Genomic DNA, 18947 nt, shown 5'->3' with positions numbered 1-18947 from the left:
CGCCTAAGTACCAGTGAGCGATTTATCTCTAAGGGAACATTGGGTGGTTGTTATAGCCTTGGTTCTAGACATCTTACTTGGAGAGGTCACTGGCAATCATAACAGTTAGCACTTGTGTAGCACACAGGCAAGATGTTTGGATGCACTGCTGCACAAGGAGTTGGCACTTGTATAGGACACAGGCAAGATGTTCGGATGCACTGTTGCACAAGGAGATGACACTAGCAGACTCAAGGATATCACTATGAGGGAATCTGGAACGAGGTAACGGCAATTATACACAAGGTGGCGACAACATTGCACAGGCAACTTCCTTCTGTTCGGAGCATGGCTTTATACCCTACGGTAGCTCATTGGTGGACAGCGTCAGCTGACCAGCACCATGCTACCATTAGGTAAAGGGCAGTCAGGTGATGTGAACTGTCATGGCTGCATCCATGATGGCAACCACAGCAACCAAGGCACAGCACAGCTCATGGATGTTCATATGGCTCTAATTATAATGCTCAGCACATCACTCGCCGCTGCACCTGATGTCTGACCACCCGAGGGATCAGGGGAAGCCGGCACTGTGGTGAATTATGGCCGATTCTAGGCCGCAACCTGACAGGACACATGCCTTTTAGGTTGGACTCCGGACACCCACAAGGCTGCTCAGGAAATCTTCTGTGGAAAGCTCGAACCAATAGGGGAGCATGAACATCACAGGCCTTGATCCAAGTATGTTCTTCAGGTCCATACCCCTTCCAATTGATACTGCAGACAACCAGCTCGGTGCCGGGAATCGAGAATCCTATCTTCGGAACCCCGAAGAGTTTGAATTTGAGGAGTCTTGGGAGGAGAACACTGAAATCTATTAAGAACCAGTGGATGTAACAATGAGACATGAAAAGTGTTAGAGATTCTCAACTGTGGAGGGAGCTCCAATTTATAAACCACAGGATTGATGACTTTCAAGATGTGGTATAGTCCAATGAAGTGAGGGGCAAACTTCATACAAGAACCTTCAGACGAATGTTCCACACCCTGTCTCCGATCTTCAGAAAAGGAACAGCAAGACGTTTTTGATCTGCACATTTTTTGTAGCTACTAGAAGATTTTTTCAAGGAGCAATGAATCTTCTTCCATAATGTTGAGAAAGAATCCACAAGACTTGTAACCACAGGAACCTCCATTGGTGGTAACTCTTGGAAGTCAGGTACCCATGGGTGTTTGCCGTATACTGCAAAGAATGGAGTGGTACCTGAAGATGAATGATACCTGAAGTTGTGAGCAAGCTCTGCCCAAGGTAAGAAATTGATCCAATCGTATTGTGAAGAAGACACAAAGAGTCTGATGAATGTTTCTAGTTGTTGACTCACCCTTTCTGTTTGGCCATTAGTGATAAGCGGAGGAGAATTTCAGTTTGATTCCACAAGAAGCACAGAGGGCCCTCCAAAATTTTGCCCCAAACTGTACCCCAGGATCAGACACAATCTCCCTAGGCAAGCCATGAAGTCAGAAGATTTCTTGAATTAACACTTTAGCCAGTTGAGGAGCAGAGGGGAGGCTGGTTAATGGGATGAAGTGGGACATTTTTGAGAACCGGTCGACACTCACCCAAATAGTGCTGTGTCCCTTTGAAGGGGGTAGCTCAGAAATAAAGTCCATTGAAATGTGGGTTCAAGGAGCATCTGGCAAGGGTAGAGGTCGCAGGGGACCAATGACTTTGTTAAGGCTGGACTTATGTTGGGCACATTTGGCACAGAACCCCACAAAACTCTGAACATTCTGCTTCATAGTGGGCCACCAGTAAGACCGCTGTAAGAATTTAAATGTTTTGAGGATATCGTAGTAACCAGCAAGAAGAGAGGCATGGGCCGTAAATGAGGAACCATGAAAATTCTGCCAGGAAGGGGACACAGAACTTGTGTAGGAGCAAAGACTAAAGGATCCAAAATTGTGTGAACTAGTGGTTGATGATCCTCTTCTGAAGGAGACAAGAAGGATCGCGACAGGGCATCAGCCTTTTTATTCAAGATCCCAGGACGAAATTGAATCTTAAAATTAAATTGGGAGAAAAAGAGACCAACGAGCTTGTCTGGCATTCAGGCGATGAGCAGTTTGGAGATACACTAAATTTTTGTGATCTGTGATGATGGTAAATGGAAATTTCGCCCCTTCCAAAAGATGTCTCCATTCTTCCAAAGCTAGGCGTATGGCCAGCAGCTCCTGATTTCCAATGGCAGAATTATTTTCTGCCAGAGAGAATTTGCAAGAGAAGAACCCACATGGATGATTCTTCCCGTCTCCAGCAACTTGAGATAGAACCACTACAACACCTACTGAAGAGGCGTCCACTTCCAAAACAAATGTTTTATCCAATTGCGGCTGGCACAGAATTGGGGCTGTGGAAAAGGCTGATTTGAGTGTTTGGAAAGCTGCCATAGCTGTGGTTGACCAACGAGATGGATTAAAGTCTTTTTTTTGTAAGAGCAGTGATAGGTGCAACTACAGTAGAGAAGCTCCGAATAAATCTTCTGTAGTAATTTGAGCCCAGAAATCGTTGAATGGCTTTTAAAGAGGTCGGTTGAGGTAATTCTTAAATAGCTTTTAGCTTGTCTGAATCCATTTCCAAGTTCCAGAAATTATATGTCCCAGGAATGGCATCGATGACTGTTCGAATATAAACTTGGAAATCTTCCCGTACAGACTGTGGTCACGAAGGCGGGACAGGACTTCTCCGACATGATGTTGCTGACTCTGTAAATCCTTACAAAAGATTAATATGTCATCAAGGTACACAACCACAAACTCGTAGATATCATTGACATATCCCTGAAAAACCGCGGGTGAATATCATAAGCCGAACGGTATCACCAAATATTCAGAATGACCGTCGTCTCCAGATTTGATGCAAATCAATTTTGATCCATTTATTTTCAGATTTGATGGGAGGAGTAGCCACTGCTGCGTATTCGTAGCATGCCCTCCCGCGCATTGCCAGATTAAGGTCCACATGGTCACAAAATATTTAAAAATACTATTGAATATTAGCGCCCCCTATGTGACCTTGTAGTGTAAAAATGCTGCGGCCAAATGAGAAGAATGTGCAAATACTTCAAGAGATTAAATATACAGGAAATTGGCTGCACTTTCAAACAACATTGTGAGTTCCATATAAATGTATTATTCATTTATATGGGACTGACAGTGTAACTTGAAAGCGCAGCCAATTTCTTGTATATTTAAGGACCACATGGGCCTGGATCTGAAATTGAGATTGGGCCTATTGTGTGCTTCCACAGGGGTGTAACCAACACAGCGGGGGTATGGTTAGTGATGTGGGGGGTGGACAGGCCCGGCAACAGGAGGGTACAAAGGGTACACAAATACAGGGCTCTAAGATTGTGAGGGAGGAGTGGAACAAAGCAATGAAGGGGGTGGTGTCAGGATAGAGCAATGTGGGGTCAAACAAGCAGAGAGAGGGTCGGCTGGCCAGAGCGGAGGGCAGTACAGAAAATTAGGTGCCCTGGCATATGTATATGTGTATATATTAGGGGTGAGCGGGTTCGGATTTCTGAAATCCGAACGCCCCCGAGCCCCCCCGATCCGAGTCAGGCTCGACTTTTCCCGCCTGACTCGGATCTGAAATTGAGGTAAAACATCATTATCCCGCCTTCCGGGTCTCGCGGGTTTTGGATCCTATATAAGATAACCCCGTCAGTGCCATTTTCTCACTCGGCTGTGGACAGTGAAGAGGGACAGTGGGAGTTAGGGCTGGCTGGTTTGTGTAGTGTAGTGTAGTGCAGTGTAGTGTTGTGCTGTGCTGCGCTGTGCTGCTGTTGTCCATAGGGGCTGTGTCCACTCCTACAAAGTCCATAGGGGCTGGCTGGACTGTGTTGCGCAGTCAGTTGTCCATAGGGGCTGTGTCCACTCCAAAGTCCTGTGTAGTGTCCCAGTCCTAAAGGGGTGCTGTAGTGTTGTCCAAGGGGTGCTCTGTCCATCAGGGGTGCTCCTCCCAAGTGCTGAAACCCCCAAAGTGCATCCAAACAAAATAAAAAATATTTTCTGTGTTTGTGAATTGTGTGCACTGTGGCTGCACGTGCATCAACAAAGGAGCAGCGCCAAGCATGCGCCTGTGTCCCATTAGTAAAGGGCCAGCTGGCTTGTCCGTTAAAGGGTGCTGTAACCCCCAAAGTACACTCCAAACAAAATAAAAAAATATTTTCTGTGTTTGTGAATTGTGTGCACTGTGGCTGCACGTGCATCAACAAAGGAGCAACGCCAAGCATGCGCCTGTGTCCCATTAGTAAAGGGCCGGCTGGCTTGTCCGTTAAAGGGTGCTGTAACCCCCAAAGTACACTCCAAACAAAATAAAAAAATATTTTCTGTGTTTGTGAATTGTGTGCACTGTGGCTGCACGTGCATCAACAAAGGAGCAGCGCCAAGCGTGCCCCTGTGTCCCATTAGTAAAGAGCCGGCTGGCTCATTTCTTAAAGGGTGGTGTAACCCACAAAGTGCACTACTCTCCAGCAAAAATAAAAAAATATTTTCTGTGTTTGTGTGCGCCTTAGCCACACGTATATATCAAATCAATATAACATAAATGGAGGACCAAACTTTCTCCGATAAAAATAAAATAGGGAAAGATCAAGAACCACTTCCTCCTAGTGCTGCAAAGGCCGATGCCCAATGTCATAGTAGAGGGCACATACAATCCCAAATGACAAAGTTCAGGAAAATGACCTTAAAAAACATTTAAATCATCTGAAGAGAAACGTAAACTTGCCAATATGCCATTTATGACACGGAGTGACAAGGAACGGCTAAGGTCTTTCCCTATGTTCATGACTAGTGGTTCAGCTTCATATGACGATGGAAGCCCTCCTCCCGCTAAAAAAATCAAACGAGTTAAGCTGGCAAAAGCACAGCGAAGAACTGTACGTTCTAAGAAGATATCACAAATCCCCAAGGAGAGTCCAAGTGTGGTGGCGGTTGCGATGCCTGACCTTCCCAGCACTGGACGGGAAGAGGTGGCTCTTTCCACCATTTGCATGCCCCCTACAAGTGCTGAAAGGAGCACCCACAGTCCACTTGCTGATATGCAAATTGAAGATGTCACTGTTGAAGTACAACAGGATGAGGATACTGGTGTAGCTGGTGCTGAGGAGGAAGTTGGCGAGGAGGATTCTGATGGTGATGTGGTTTGTTTAAATCAGGCTCCGGGGGAGACAGTTGTTGTCCGTGGGATGAAAAAGCCCATCACGGTCATGCCTGGGCAGAGGACCAAACATTCCACCTCTTTGGTCTGGCAATATTTCTATCCAAATCCGGACAACAACTGTCTTGCCATATGTACCATATGTAAAGGTGAAATAAGTAGGGGTAGGGACGTTAACCACCTAGGAACATCCTCCCTTATACGGCACCTGCAGCACGTTCATAAAAAGTTACTGTCAAGTTCAGAAACTTTGGCTAAGACCGTAAGCAGTCCAGGGACACCTAAATCCCTTTTTCCTGTTTTATCAAAGGATTCGGTGGATGAGGAGGATGAGGACGACATCTTGCCTCCGTAGAGACAGTTTGTGCAGGGACACATTAATTGCCAGCTTGTTTTGAGGGGGCCCAAACGAACCATTCATTTCAGCCACAGTCATGTGGCAGACCCTGGCACTGAAATGATTGGTTTGTTAAAGTGTGCATATCCTATTTATACAACCATAAGGGTGGGTGGGAGGGCCCAAGGACAATTCCATCTTGCACCTCTTTTTTTTCTTTGCAGTATGTACTGTTTGGGGCCTAGTTTTTCAAACCGTCATCCTGTCTGCCACTGCAGTGTCACTCGTAGATGGGCCACGTGTTTGTGCCGGCCACTCGTGTCGCTTAGCATAGTCATCCAGCTACCTCGGTGCAACCTTTTGGCCATAAAAACAATATTGTGAGGTGTGAGGTGTTCAGAATAGACTGGAAATGAGTGGAAATGAAGGTTATTGAGGTTAATAATTGAATAGGAGCATAGAAACCCACAAATTCTGTGAATATAGCTGTTTTTATGCTTTTTTTAAAAAAAATACAGATCCAAAACACAAAACCCAGAACCCAAAACACGGAAGGGTGGTTTTGGCAAAACCAATCCAGATCCAAAACACGAAGAAAGATCCAGATCCAAAACCAAAACACAAAACACGAAAAGTGGCCGGTGCACACCCCTAGTATATATACATACATATAGACGGGATGTAGCTAGCAGACCGGCAGACGGCATGCCGCCGGTCGACTATAAAACCGAATCCTGACCAAAATCGACCATCGACCAAACATCGATACTTTAACATAGACCACTACAGGATTCTCTCATTCTCTTATTAGCTAACAGTCAGATTGAAAATCGACTACATAATCGACAGAAAAATCCCCAAATAAATAGACTATTAAAAAACAGGTGATTTTAGATTCTAAACACCATGCTATTGGTAGGAACATAATTATAATGCATATAAAAGGACAAACAAGCATGTGGTGCACGTTAACTCCTGACACCAGTTCCTGCCGCATAATTTCCTTGACCCATTCCTCATACTCATTATTATAATCCAACTCCACAGGTGACCCTCGTCCAGTACCACGTGTAGAGCACCTTTCTAAGGCCATCTTGGATTTGACATAGCATTGATTGTCTAAAAAAAACTTCAAACACTGGTGTTTGCTGCGTTTTAAATGCCCTATAGAATTCATCGCATCTACTGCTGCCCGCCACATGGCCTGCTTTCTTCTTGCAGATGTGTGTTGGGCCTTGTGATCAAAAAACTCCTCAAAGTTAGACAACAAGGAGTTTACCAATGCACAATTCTCCTCAAAGTTAAACCTGACATTGTGACCAGATTTAGGACCTCATTCAGAGTCGGCCGTAAGCGGTCGCTCAGTCGTACGCATCTGATGTTTCCAAACCACGCATGCGTATGGTTAGTTGTGTGCATGTGCGAACGAGACCTTGCGATCCAAAATGCAGTTGATCGTACGGCTTACGAGCAGGAAGTGGCTTTCGGGAGTTGATTGACATGAAAGGCCGTTAGTGAGTGTTGACTGGGGGTGGTGGTCTAAAAACGAGGCGTTCCTCACTGTTTTCAGGGCGTTTTAGGGGCGTACATAAATTTCCTGCTACGACCGACATAGAAGGCCAGAAGAGTAGTAAAACGTCACTCTGCGAGCAGGTTAGAGGCCTGGCTGATCGTACAGCTTGAGGTTGGGTATGTGCTCTCTCAAGTACCAGAGTACAATCGATACTATCGAATGTGACTGATGTTATGTTTGATGTTTCTATTTTGTGCCACACAATGCAAGCAGCTAATAATCGTTTGTTGTTGCTAATAACACTGCTAATTGGCTTGTAATTGATTCAGTTGCGTTTGCATTAGTGAATAATAAGGATAAATATATTTCATGGGGATGGCTTATTCTATGCATTTTTTTGGTAATTTTTTATGTAATTTGCACACAACACAAGCGGCCACAACCATCCGAAGAAAATTAACATACAGCGACTGACAACGACTGACTCGATCGCTAGCTGCTATTACTCGCTAGCTAGAGGAGGTGCATTGTTCACATATGGGCGTCAATTTGGTTGCGACCGACCGGCCGTGCGATTGCTTGTCTATTTCAGTTTTGCGGTCGTTAGGCGTACGACCGAGCAGCCGCTTACGACCGACTCTGAATGAGGTCCTTAGTTTTGTCAGGTTGAGGCTCCTCCCCAGAAGTCCTTACCCACTGCCTCCTCCATCACCATAGGCAAACGCAGGGGGGGTTCTCTCTGCCTGGAAACCCCCCTCCCCAGCCCACACCATGGGCCTGATTCAGAGCTGAACGCTCTGACCAGAGCGCTCACTCTGAATCAGGGCCCTCCTCCATGAAAATGGAGCGGCCTCCTGGCCGCTCGTATAGCTGTGGGTGACCACCCACAGCATATGCGAGCGGCCAAAAAGATGGTCGTGATGGTCTTGACCATCGCGACCATCGGACTTGCGACGGAGACCCTGCCACAAGCCCTGGAGTGATTTTGGCTCTATCAGAGCCAAAATCACCCCCACTGACATCACTAGTGATGTCAGTGGGGCCGGCTTCAGACGGTAGGCGTTCCCATGGGAACGCCTCCGTCTGGCAGGCACGCCCCCGGCAGTCCCACCAAAGGGGGCGTGCTGTCAATCAACATCGACAGCACGCCCCCTTTGGTGTGAGACCCGGAGCGATGGAAAGCACGACGCTGCCCGGGTCTCGAGCATGTGCACGACGGAGCTCCCTCCGTCGTGCGCATGCGCAGTGGGGAACATCGACCCGCTTGCGAGCGTACTGACGCTCACCAGCGGGTCTGAATGACCCCCCATGACCACAATAGAAATAGTAATATAATAGATTGTTACTAGTGTTGCATTTTATTCTCAGTATCACAAATGAAATAATTAGCACCACCTGTGGATCTTTTAACATGTATCAGCCAGTGATAAATAATCTGTGCACCAACTGGGAGATCTGGAAAACATGAACTGTTAGGGATGCACTGCTATAGAGCCCAATATGTACATATAGGTCCAGGGCAGTGCTAGGTCCTTCTGCTGCTCCTCCAGGCTTCTGAACTTGCTCCAATGCTCTGGAATGGTGCCCACATCTAAAATAAAAACATTCATCTCAGGCAGCATGGCCCTACTGCCGCATCTAATGGCTTACTGTGATCACTGGTCCTGTATATGCTGGAATTATGACACAAAATACACTTTGTATGACGCATATTAAAGCTGGATAAGTGCTAATTCTACCCTCTTCATGGACTGGCCATACTCACTCTAAAATCAAGCATTTGGAAACCCTCCTCTAGAAATCCTGCGTTTGCCACTGATCACACTATCCTCACCAACTGGATTCCTCTTCTACACCACCATATCCTATCTTGCCCTACTCCTTGCAGCCTCCATGACAAAAAAGAAATATAAATACAAAAACTACACTGAAAAACTAACACAAAACTTAAACACACAGACTCCCCAGGCACACAAACAGAAACACTGACAAAGACTACATAAAAAAATTAGACAAGACAAAAAATAAGACAAAATTCTAAATTAAGTGACAGGGCAAAACTCTCAGAAATCACTTTTTAAGCACCTATATGAAATCCCTACTCTCCTGCTAAACACTCATTCCTCCTCTCTCTTTCTCCTCAAAACACCCTATCAATGTGCTTGGGTGTGTGCTAGCCTTTAAATAATGAGTTACTGCGGGCTTGCCTACCCTTCCGATTTGGTATGGAGCCTCCCGAATATCGGGTGCCGCTCCCGCCCCCCGGAAAAGGCAGGCAAGCCTCCCGGCTGCCGCCTGACCCCCACGTTAATTACAGAGACTCCCGCAGCGGAGGGGGCCAGTGAAGCGATTCGCGCAGAATCGCGTCATCGGGGCCCTGCCCCCTGCTTCACAATGCCAATATTTTCAGCATTGTGAAGGAGGAGTGGAGCTACGATGAGACAATCGCGTGGCTCCACCCCCACCTCCACCCCCAATGCCACATCATAACTCAGCCACGCCCCCCCGCTGTGCTCAGACATTCAGCTCCCTCCCGGAAGGAGGGAGCTGAATGTAGGCAAGTATGAGTTACTGTGGCTTCCAGTGCATGCAGTATGTTTTGGCCAATAGGAACAGAAGGAAGTGTTTGTCGATTTTGTAGGTGATATTCCAGGTACACTTTCCAAATCGAGCATTTTTACACTCTTATTCCAGGTGCACAATCCAAATCAACCCACATATCATTCGATTTTGAAATAGATTTAAAAATTGAATGTTAGTAAATGACAGATATGGCCAGAGATTTATGCAGCTGATTTTGAGTCGATTTCCGTTTATTAAGATCGACATAAAAATCGACCCAAAAATTAACTTTTAGTAAATATATTGTACCCCCTATTCTCTTTACCTATGTTAAGTGTTTTGGAAGTTGTGCAGTAAATCATCTGTATCATTGGACGAACCGATATACTATGCTAGGTCCCCCATATAATTCTGTGCCTTTGCAGCCTAATTTGAATTTATCATCTTGGTCCCATTGATGATGCCAGTGACAGGGTTCCATAGTACTGTGTGTTGTTGCTTGGATCATTGGATGCATCAGAGCATTCCCAGTGTGTCAGCATAAGCAACAATCATTTGTATGGTGCCACATATGCTGTATTGCCTGACATACATAAACATACGTAATCATTCACATCAGTCCCTGCCCCATTAGTTACAGTCCCTACCACACGTATACACACACTAAGGAGCTCATTCAGACCCGCTCGCAAGATTCAATCGCTCGCTGGCAAAAAGGGGCCAGATATTTAAATTAAGTGCTTGCACTGCGTTGCGTAACGACGCCCACTATGTGTTAGCAAGCTACGGCAAAGTGCGCTCGCAGGTGTCTGAAGACGCCCCCTTGCCACTCGCAACACACGTCATCTCCAGGAAATGTATGATTAATCGGGACCATCATGAGCCATCGGAGCTGCTCGCAGCCCTTGGGGTTGCCTTTCCCCGCTGCAAGCACTGCGATTAGTGCGGGCTGAAATACATGCAGGTGACGTGTTCAATGATGCTACTTTGCTAATTATGCACGCCCTTTAAAGGGCGTTTTGGGGGACTGACATGCCTGCGTTCGCAACACCACTCCCCCGTTCACAAGCACCTTCCCCTGTTACCACCCACAAACGGCACTATCTGTCACTCAAAGCAGCGACCTGATAGTGGCTTACGAGCTACCAAAATCAGATCGCAACAAATGGCGCTCTGTGAATTATACGCATGCGCAGATGGGCAAAAATCGCTCACAGCGAGCAATCGCGCCTTAGCGAGCGGGTCTGAATCAGGTCTTAAGGTCCATATTTGTCAGTAGCCATTTAACCTACCAGTAAACCCACACATACATGGGGAGAATATATAAACTTCACACAGCTAGTCTAGGTGGGAATTGAACCCAAGACCCCAGAGATTCAAAGTGGCAATACGTACCACTGTGTCACTCATTCAAATTGTACTGCAACGATTAAAATCTCATCATGGGTCTATTTATCAATGCTCTTCTTAACTAAAGATTTTATATTACCAATCTTCTTTTATCAAAAAAAAGTCAACAGGATACCTGACTTATTGTCAGCTCCCCGTAGACACTGGTCAGCAGCAGTAAAAGTAATATTACTGCTCGTCGGACCAGTCATCTGTCAAAAAGCACATGCATAAGCCAGCTTCCCAGCTCACACATACACACTGGAACTGGAAACAAACTGGAAACTGGAACTGAGAAATTCAACAATATTGTTTCCCATGCCTCCTAGTTTTCTATCATTGGCCACAAGCTATGCCCTCTACGGGAGTAGGCGTTAATAAGCGCCTGGAGGAGGTTTACTTTGAAACCCGGAACAAATTGCTTCAGCCTGCAGTTCCCAAAGCTCCACAAATAGAAAGAACAAGAACAGCTCAGTTAAATTTTAGAGTTTAACCATTAGTTTTCTTCAAGCAAATGAATGTGGGCAGGATTATTTTTAAGCAATGATAAGAAAAGTAAAAAAAAAATCCTTAATCATGTTCCCATATTTCTCCTGTTTATTTTGAAACTTAACATGCATATTATCTTTTTGTTTATTTAAAGTTATTGTTAGGTAGGAGTGCGCTCCAGCGATAACTCCTATCCCGCATTGAAGCCAGCCAGCCACCTTAAACAAGATGGCTACTGGGACTTGTCACTGCCCATGCTTAACCAAGCACCCTTGCGCAGGTGCACCGAGAGGGGGGGAGCGGATACTAATAACCCCGGCCCAGGCTTGCTGGAGGGGCCCGGCAGGGGCCTGGGTCTGATGCATACATGCCTACTCTCCCCGGAATCGTGGGAGGCTCCCGATTTTTCGGGTAACCCCCCATGCCCCCGGAAGAGTAAGCATATCTCCCGCATCCCGCCCACTTCCTAGTGAAGTGGGCAGGATGGGGAGATTTTGACTGAAATTTTCAGCTCCATAGGGAAGGGAAGGGGCTAAATGGTGCAAATCTCATCATTCAGTCCCGCCCCCTCCTCACAGACCAGTGAATCGCAGGATTTTCTATAAAGGGGCGGAGCTTAATGATGTATAGCGCCTGGCCCCACCCCCTGAAGAGGAGAGCAGAACGTCCCCTCCTGTTGCTCCAGGAAAGCACCCAAGGAATGTCGGGAAGTATGGTCTGATGCCGCCCCCCTCCCTCTTACCTCTAAGCAGCCCAGCACATGTTGCTGTGTGCTGGGCTGCAGTAGGAGACTATTTGCTGCTGCTGAGCAACAACAACAGCAGTCTTCTCTGCCTGTAGGAGGAGAGTGATCACACTGGTCAAGCAAACCCTGGATTTGCGCTGGGCTGAGGGGCTCACAGCTCCCCCCTCCACAGCATGCAAATTTAGCCACACCTCCCATGGTTAGGCCACACCCCTTCCCCCGGCTTGGACCGGCTCTCTACACCCCTGCCGTTGTACCATCTTCGCTGATATTTATTATTATCTTCACAAGTTCCACACCAATAGGACATATCAACAGTTATTTGGGTTAAAAATTAGTTTACAATATTTTTCTTTCTTTTATTATCATTTGTTATCAGATATTATCATACATTAGACTGTCCCCCATTTTTCCCAAGAAATAATATATACTGTATATATTTTTTTTTTACGATGACAGCTAACATACGTCTTCTTAGATGGAGTAGCTCTCACTCCTCCCATGGTGTTAAAGTGATCACCACGGACATAGAGAATGCAGAAATACCATATCATGTGTACATTAAAGTGACTGATTGCTAAGCAATTGTTCAGAATGGATACTGACCATCTCTCTGGAGTCCCAGTCTGTCAATACCACTGAGCAATGTGCAGCCACCATTCCTATGTACCGTAAAACCTCAAAGAATAAGCAGTAGGCATTCTTTAATGATTGAAACATTATCTTGCAGCATTATAACACATCCTTATTTATGTTCCCCTAACTTTCTTGTATGAGTTGAAACCTAATATGTGTAAATGTTGTTATAATTTAGGGATAGTTTTAGGGTTATGAAAAATGTGTTTACGTTAAAAGGAAAATAAGTTTTCTTTATTAGCAGTGTATATAATTTTTATTTATATATATATTTTTTTTGTAATCAAATTCCATCTGGAAGATCAGAATATACTATTTTGATTTTTACAGCAACTGTTTGTTTAATTTATTTTGCTGACAACCCAGTCCCAAATGAAGCTTAAGAAAACAGTTGCTTTCATTATATTTTTTTACTGTTTTATACTGTGAGAGACAATTTAGGTTTTCTTACAGTCAGTAGCTCTCTCTTCTAAATGGGTCCCCTGGTGATCTTGTTAAGTACCATATCCTGTGCATATAGACATCCTGTAAATGCAGAATTATTTGAATGGTTAATACATACTTGCCAACTCTCCCTGATTGTCAATGAGACTCCCTGAAATAGCAGCAATCTCCCTGACTCCCTGAAGAGTCTAGTAATCTCCCTGATTGCACCTTACCCCCATTATGAAGCTGTTATATAACAAAAAACCCAGAGATATATACATTCCAATGGGATCATTAGTATCATTTCCCTACATTGGTTAAAGGCACAATGATCACTATGGCTACATGAACTTTCTGAACAGTATCAGTGTGTTTTCATCAACAAGTAGATCTAACTGCTTTGAGGCTCGTTTACATGTGGATGTAAGTCAGGTTTATGACACGCCTCTCAGATGTAGCAGGACACGCCCACTTTATCGTAGTGCTCATTGGTGTTGCTTTCACAATCTCCTCTGAAATGTTTTTTCAAAAGTAGGCAAACATGGGTTAAAAATCATTCATAACAATTGCTAACCCTCCCTCAAGAGACTCCAGGTATGGCTGCCTTCTTTTATGCATGTCAAAAACACAACACACAGATTTCATTGATGGCCCTTTCACCCAATTATTTCCAATCACCACATATCTCAGCAAAAAGAAATTACTCCTAACTATATTTAACAAAACAACTCATTCCAGGACTGCAGTTCTTAAGGTGGGTACACATCATACTTGCCAACCCTCCCGCAGCCTGCGGGAAACTCCCGATTCCATGTTGAGTCTCCTGCTGCCCCGGAAAGTTAATGAAGCCCCCGGATTCCCCACTGCCCCAAAGAAACTGTGGAAAGCATGAGAGGACACCACTTGGAAGTTCCAGTGCGCAGTGCTGATAAAGGTGGCGGCGTCTGAGTGACTGATGGAGCAGGGATTCCCGTGGATGTGTGTGTGCGGGGGCGGGATTAGTGAGTGGATGCTGGTTACCCCAGAGAGGAGCAGGACGGGGGCGGCAGTAACCTCAGCTTGCTGAGCCATGGTGCAGCAGGACGAGAGTGGCAGTAACCTCGGCTTGCTGGCCCAGGGGCCGCTGCAACCGGTGATGTGATCATGGAGTCCGGGGCTGAGCACCACATTGCTTCCTGTATCCCCTGCAATGCCAGTCTGTGCCCAATTCGCCCCCCTGCAATGCAGAGCTGTGCCTCTCTCACCCCCCTGTGATGCCAGGCTGTCCACCACTCACCTCCCTGCAATGCTAGGTAGTGCACCACTCACCCCCCTCCCCCCGCCTGTGATGCCAGGTTGTGCACCACAACACCATTTCCCCCTTTCTGCTATGTCAGATGTTTTCAACCACTCGCCATCCCCTCTTGCCATGTCAAGTGGGGCACCGCTCTCCGACTGCACCCTGCTATGCCGTTGAACACACAGCTTGCATTGCACTAATTATTATTTTATGCAACATAATCTCGTTATTAATACAGTAGTGAAACCTGTAATAAGTAGAGATGAGCGGATCCGGTTCCCTGAGAACCAGACCCACCCGATCTTTGGGGATCCGGGGCGATCCGAGGCGCACCTCGGATCTCTCCTCCTGCCCTGGATCCCTAATCGAGGCAACACCTCGCAATCCTCTGTCGGATCTCGAGGTTTTGCCTCGAGCGCCCATTTTTAAAAATCCCTTTGCAATGGGCAAAGCGCTGATTGGCTGACGCTCTGTCACGGCTCTCAGCCAATCACCGTTAAGCCCATTGAATGCAGGGAAAATGAAGATGGCACTGCTTCCTGAAGCCAGCACCCCCCGCTGCCGACACACCTGCTGCCGCCCCCCCCCCACTGCCTACATACCAGTTGTTGGTACCCCCACTGCTGACACCGCCGGCAGCCCTGCTGCTGACACCACTGGCTCCCCCATGCTGCTGACACCACCGGCACCCTGCACTGAGAACACCCCTTCACTGCCAACACAGTCAGCAAACTTGCACTGTGGACACAGCTGGCACCCCCGCTCTGCCGACACCACCGGGAACCCTTCACTGAGGAAACTGCCAGCACCGCAGCACTACTATTCCATGTACTGAGGACACCATCAGCAACCCCTGCACTGCTGACACAGCCAGCAAACCTGCACAAAAGACACTGCTGGCACTGCCGACATCGCTGGTACCCTTCACTGAGGACACTGCCAGCGCTGCAGCACTGCCATTCCATGTACTGAGGACACTGTCAGCAACCCCTGCACTGCCGACACAGCCAGCAAACCTGCACTGAAGACACCGCTGGCACCCCCGCTCTGCTTACACCGCTGGTACCCTGCAATGAGGACACTGCTAGCAACGCAGCACTGCCATTCCATGTACTGAGGACACCGTCAGCAACCCAGCTCTGCCGACATTGCTGTCACAGTAAGTGCACTATTGGTGTATCCAACCCACACTGTATAACACACTGTATCCGTGTAGGAAATTGAAAGCTGAACTGCCACATGTTTGTGCCGCCCACAGTGTCGCTTAGCTTAGTCAGCCAGCTTGCTGGATGCAACCTTTTGGCCTTAACTAGATGAAAAAAATAATATTATGAGGTGGTCAAAATTCATTGGAAAAGAGTGGAAATAAATGTTATTGAGGTTAATAATACTGTAGGAACAAAAACAGGCCCATTTTATGTGATTTTAGCTGTTTTTATGATATTTCAAGAAAAAATCCAGATCCAAAACCAAAACGGAAAAACAAAACATGGAGGTGAGATTTTGCAAAACCAATCCAGATCCAAAACCAGGGGAGATCCAGATCCAAAACCAAAACACAGGGATCGGCGCACATCTCTATTAATAAGTACAGTATATGGACATTATTGGCTGATCTTCCAGACCTTGCAGTTAGGGTCAGAATATGTTGCCTTCGATTTGTGGGTTATCAAGGCAAAATGGCATCTCTTTAATAAAATGCATCCTGCACTCTTTAGCTATGGAATAACCAAATGATGCCAAGTGATGCCTATTACACATACATACATACGCACATGCATGTACCAGTCCCAGGTTAGGCGACATGAAAAATTGAGTGGTTGTTCCATTGACTTTCATGAACTGAAATGCATGTGCTACATCTGTAGATTACCTTGTATGTTACTGCTTGCCTACACTGTAGTAATGGGGCATGATCAGTTACAGTATGTGATTACTGCTTTCTTTTTCCTTTGTAACACAAATGTATGAATTCACCTGAGGTTGTAAATATTTGCATCTTAAATGACTACACATAAAAAGATAAATATTACATTCAGATTTATTTTTTAGGGGGCGCTTGCACATCTACAACTCTAAAAAGTTGTATGGCGCATTCATCACATAGTGAGTCACAGGTCCGATTGAGTTGCACTGACTCTGGAATGTATTGGCCATTCCTGGGCGGTGACTGGGAGATGGCTAATCAGAGGCAAAAAGATAGTCCGTTTGATGGGCGTGTTAGTGGAGTGATATCAGACTCCACTAACACGCCCTTAACCGCACACATTGGCCTCTAAGTGGCAATAGATACGCCTATAGGTGGAGCTAGACACACCTTTTGGGCGGAGCATGACACACACCCTCAATGGAGCACTGCGCTGCACATTTTACTACAAACTATGATCTCCCTGAAACTACTTTTTAAAAGTTGGCAAGTATGGTACAGATTAGATGATCGGCAAACTGTGCGATGGTCATTCCAATTTCTATTGAACTCCTGGACAAACGATATAGTGCATACACACTATGCAATCTACCAAACAATATATCATTCATTGTTCGGTCATTTCATTGTTAACTATATAATGTTAATCGTTGACGAGATCCTCAGATTGAGCATCAAGCCGGGGCGACCTGAAGTTGCAACGGACGATGCCGCGGGAGCACGCATAGCGTGTAAACACTTGACGATTTGTCGTTCCTACCCATTGGAATCGGCCAAACGGTTCAAAATATTGTCTAATGTGTAAACAGCTTTATAGGAACCTGTCTAGAAGTAGTGCCTCTAGTAAAGTCAGGACCATCATCAGATCTACTAGCACCCTGTGCGAGAACTTTTGGAGCACCCCCAACTATATCCATAGGTAATACTTTTATTATTATTATTACTAGCGTTTAGCCGCAGTTTCGCTCTTGTGGATGTCTGTTATTGCTCAGCGACTCTATGATATGTAGTATTTGTCTTGGTGCGTCTTCTACTGGATTGAAATGTATACTGCAACTTCAAGATAAACTGCCTGATTCGTGCTTAATATGGTATGCAGTCTGGAAGCCGACGGTCGAAATGCTGGCCGCCGGCGTCCCGACTGTCATATCCCAGCAAGGTACTAATGATAGGTGTCAAAATCCTGATGCCTATCAGCCCTACACTGCGAGACCGATGCCCAACATACCGAACGAAGGTAAGCCTGGCGGCGGCAGCGGACAGCCTCGGGGGGGAGGGCTTGGTTAGAGGCTCCTGGGGGGCACTTAAGGTTAGGCACCCCCACAGGAAGGTTAGGGTTAAGCTTGGGAAAGGGGGGGTTAGGGTTAGGCACCCTCGGGGGGAGGTTAGGTTTAGGCACCCCACAGAGAGGGTTAGGTTTAGGGTGCGGGGAGGGGGTTTAGGTTTAGGCACCCCTTGGGGGAGGTTAGGGTTATTCACTTAGGCACCCTATAAGTATATTTGTCCCAATAATATTATATTTATATACGTCTTGTAATTTCTGGCTTGAGGAGCCTGCACACTGCACGCGCCGAGTGTCAAGCATCTGGTTTTTCCTTTATTGTTCCTCTCCCTGATTTCACATTGCGATAATACTTACCTCAGTTTCTTTCTAGGTGACTAAGGCCCTCATTCAGACCCACTCGCAAGCGGGCGCACGTACGTTAGGCGTACGTACAAAAATATTTAAATTCAATGGCTCGCTCGTATTTTCGTTCGCATCTAAAATTCCTCCCTAAACTCTGACGACCCCTCCTCTAACTAACGAGCGTACGAAATAGCGAGCGTACATCCCCGAAATGGCTTGAAAGGAACGCACGCACAAGTATAAACAGGAAGTGGCCTTGTCAGATGTCGATTACCTGCTCCTTTATTCTGCCTACCTCCATCAATCGTATCAGGCCAATCAATGTATCAATTAGCTTAATTGTTTGTTTTTTTTCAACACAATGCAAGAAACTTTACTCTTGTCCGTGTTTGTGTTTACCCGCAGAATACGTACGGATGAAACATTCGCTTTTATTGTTCAAAAAACATGTGAACCACAATTAAACAATTGTTCTATTGCTGTGGATCCCCGCATATTTCCCTGGGTTCATTTCTTTATTTAAATTTGCTTACGCATGTCACTGCATCAAGCCTATCATAACTCTCATGAGATTTCTGGCCCTGTCGAACACATGACTCATACACTAACCAATAAAATTGCTCCTGTTAATTTCCAAAATACATTAGCCAATCAGAAAATTTTTACACACTTTATCAAAAATGTTTTTTAAGAAAAACACCATTGCCATCATGAGAGCCTCCGCATTCACCAGGCGCGAGCTGCTGGTGCTTACGGAGGCCATGGATCGCCGGATCACCAGCCAACCTCAACCCATGACCAACCGGCAGAAGCG

The sequence above is a fragment of the Taudactylus pleione genome, unplaced genomic scaffold (genome assembly GCF_031769625.1).
Source record: "Taudactylus pleione unplaced genomic scaffold, aTauple2 ptg000179l, whole genome shotgun sequence".
Lineage (NCBI taxonomy): Eukaryota > Metazoa > Chordata > Amphibia > Anura > Myobatrachidae > Taudactylus > Taudactylus pleione.
The sequence above is the reverse complement of the archived record's forward strand: the minus strand, read 5'-3'. Positions refer to the sequence as shown.